The sequence below is a fragment of the Culex pipiens genome, chromosome 2 (genome assembly GCF_016801865.2).
Source record: "Culex pipiens pallens isolate TS chromosome 2, TS_CPP_V2, whole genome shotgun sequence".
In the NCBI taxonomy this organism is placed as follows: Eukaryota; Metazoa; Arthropoda; class Insecta; order Diptera; family Culicidae; genus Culex; species Culex pipiens.
Window position 1 is genome coordinate 201,037,849 of NC_068938.1, and position 3,647 is coordinate 201,041,495.

The following is a 3,647-nucleotide window of genomic DNA, read 5'->3' on the forward strand; positions in this document are numbered from 1 at the left end:
AAAAAAACGTTGTATGGAACTCGTTGCAAAACTTGATTTTTTCAACAATGTACGCCTCGTGCTGGAAAAATCTTCTTTTTGCAACTTGTTGCATAAACTACTATTATCGTAGTTAACAATAATATCACAAATTTAAGCTTAATTTTAGAACCCAATTGATCTTTTCGCAATTCTGTTGTGATACTATAAACATTTCCATTCATTTGAAAGAGATGAAATGACCTATTTTTCTATACCGATAACCAACGCAAAAAAGAAGAACTTTGTTTACTTTTTTACTTTTCAGCATTGTTTTGAAATTTAGCTTAAATTCGTCATATTATTGTTCACAACGATAAAGCTTATTTTTCTGATTACAATGACCCTTTGTACGACCGCAAAGGATTTAAAATAGATTTTTAAATCTATTTAAACAAAATTACTTCGCGGCCCTTCTTGTCAGAAATGATCCTACTTGACAGCTCGTTTCAAGAGGACCATAGTTGATCCATCGAAAAAATGTTGTCGTGTCAACTTAGTTTTTGTATTAAATGAAAAAATGATCAGAAATGTTTTTTGATTGTGTTTTTTAACGTTGCACATAAAAATTTACATAGGGCTTTAAGGCCCTATTCATGTGGTTTTTGCTTATATTTTTTTAACTCTCATTGAAATTTCCTTCGTAGTTGAATGAATGAAGCCTTCGGCTTCCTTCAAGAACTTGAAAATCTGTTCCTTAGAGATGAGTTTAGACTTATTCGGGCGATAGCCATCCGGCCAGCAAGTATTTCTTGCTTCGTAAAGCACCTTCAATTTTTTCAGGAATGACCATTTGATTCACTCATCCTTCTTCAGATTTTGGAAAAAATCAACTTGATTTTACGATGGTTGGAAAAAAATATGACAAAATTTACAGGCTACTAAATCGGAGTGAGATTGCCACTTTCAACGATTTTTCCAGAATTGCGAAAAACGTTGTATGAAACTCGGTGCAAAACGATATTTTTTCAGCACTCGTCGTATTTATCTAACTCTGTAGAGCCCGTTCCGCACCACAAAAAATATTGTTAGTTTTACATCGGAGTTACTAATACATTGTTTTCATTTCTATTTTCTTCAAAATTGGTTCTTACAGTTCTTTTCTAGAGTTTTTTTTTTTTGAATAGGTCCTATAAACATATGAAAAACAATAGTTTATTTGACCTTTTCAAAAAACTCTACTTTTTTTTTAGCGAAAATCGATCAAGTTTCTAAGTGTTGACATAAACTCACATTGTAATTCCACCAGCGATTCCACGTCAAACAGGAAGTATCCAAATCAAAAGTGCCCTGATTTGGTTCAATTTGGTATGGAAGTTCCTTGGCCAAAATAACCAAATTTTTTTTGTTTGGTGATTAGGGTGCTCCTATCCGAAACAATGTGGTACAAAAAATTATGTTTTTTGTCGATTTTCGCAAAAAGCATATTTTTCAAAAACCTCCGGAACGGCTGAACAAATTGTAGAGCGCCACTTTAGTGGGGATTTTAAGGAAAAATATGCTAAGGTTCGAAAAAACTAGCTGATTTTTTCTAGCTGAATGATCCTATGAAAATTTCATTTGCTGATTTGAAGGTCTCGGGATAAAATTGAGCTCTAATAATAATCTAATAATATTTTTGATTTTGGTCATATTTTTGAACATATTTTTTTATTCTGTGGAATATGTAAAATTACTATGTAAAATGTAAATGTAATGTAAATACAACTATTTTTAGAGGTGCATTTATCTGATTGCAATACTTCGTAAGAGCCAACGCCACCTCCGACACTTGTTCGATTTTTTCCCTGAAACAAATCAAATTTTCATTGTTTTTGAGTAAAGAGCATTTAAAGGACGTGTAGAAAAACAATTCAAAGCATTTTTGAATTTTGCCAATTCGTAAATTGATCGAGTACCGATTGAAAACAGCTTTGTTTACAACTGGCGCTTGGGACCTTTTGAAAACTAACCCGAGATTTTTACAAATTTTTTTTTCGTTCTCTTGAATTGGGTCGTAAAGCTCGAATATGATCCCAGAGGACTCAGTGCAATAAAGTGATTTGGAAGTTTTAAACCCAAAATAAGGGCAAAACTGACGATGATGACATGCAGTCCAGACTCTATTATCCGAAGGTCTTGGATTTTTTTTTACTTCAGACAATTATAGCTTCGAATAACACTGACCAACAAAAAATGACAAAAATTACTGCGCAGGCTCAACTCGAGGGGAAGCAAGAAAATTTGAATTTTTCAAAAATATTTAGAAAGGGCCGAATGGTTTTTCAATATGATTGCAATATGATTAAAATGAAATAAAACTGCTTTTTATCGGTTTATTGCATATTTGCAATAGTGTGTCTGGTACGTCCGTCATGTTATCAATTTGTCTGTTGCTGCTGATCTGATAATGCGCGATTTAATACAACAGGTGTGGGGTTTTCTCTTTATCAACTGTATCATATGTTTATTATAGTTCATCATTTTTATTGACACTGCAGAAAGCGAACTGGTTGAAGGATAATGGACTGTCGATTGGTTGGATATTTTCCTTAAATTACAGTTAAGGGTTCTCAAATTTGATTATTTTCAAGTTTTTTTTAACAGGTTTTTAAATCAACATAATATTGAATAATATCGCAAATCATTTTCCAGAAATTTTCTGTCATCACAGGATTATATGACATTTCCATTAGATGTTGAAGGTTAATGAAGTCAGCAAGAAGAAATTTAATGAACTTGTCCGCAAGCTTCCGGTGCTGTAAACGCACCCAGCCAACTACGACCCTCACTTTCAACGGCATTTTGCAAATGGAAACTCTTATCGTGAAAAAAAAATATTATCAGAAAGCAGGGTGGAAATTTTTATTATAGTTTCAATTTTATTGCTTCCCTCAGACTGCAACAAAAATTGCACATCGGTGATCGATGCATTGATAATGGCTTTTTTTTCCTCCTCCTTATCAGAGGGTGTTGGCTGCCGTTTTTTGTGTTTGCAATTAAAAACAAACTATCTTTCTCCCCGCGGGTTCCTTTCTACCATTATCTTATCGGTAGAAAATGGCTCGGGCAACATGAGCGAATAGTTTCATAGTTTCTATACGCCGATAGAAGGTTTCGGCGTTGGTTTGGCAAAGTCGACGCGACACATGGCACAATATTTGCGCGGTGTGAAACCTTGAAATGAAATGATGCCATCAGGACAATTACTTTGTCTTTTTACCGAATTCGGTAAAGTTTACCTGTACAGTTCGGTAAACTGAAAATTACAGATTTCGGTAAGAAAGATTATTATTGTTTTCAGTAAAATTTTGTTCATTTTGATAGATTGTTTAGCGATCTAAATTTTCCCGAATTCTGTACCACTGATTTCGGTAAAAAAAAATATAATGTTGTTTCGATTTTAATAACACAGAACAAAATCTCTGAAGATTCAGACTCAATATATTTAAAATTTATTTTAAGAATTGTAATGATTCAGGCCATTTAAAAATAAATCAATGAAATGAGGAATAAAAACTTAGCATTTATATTTGCAATTGCATACAAATCAACGACATCCCAATCTCAACGTGAAAAAAGCTCGAAATATTTCAAAGCTTTGCCGCACTGAAACATTTCACCACACGGAAATAAAACGCTTCTGTAAA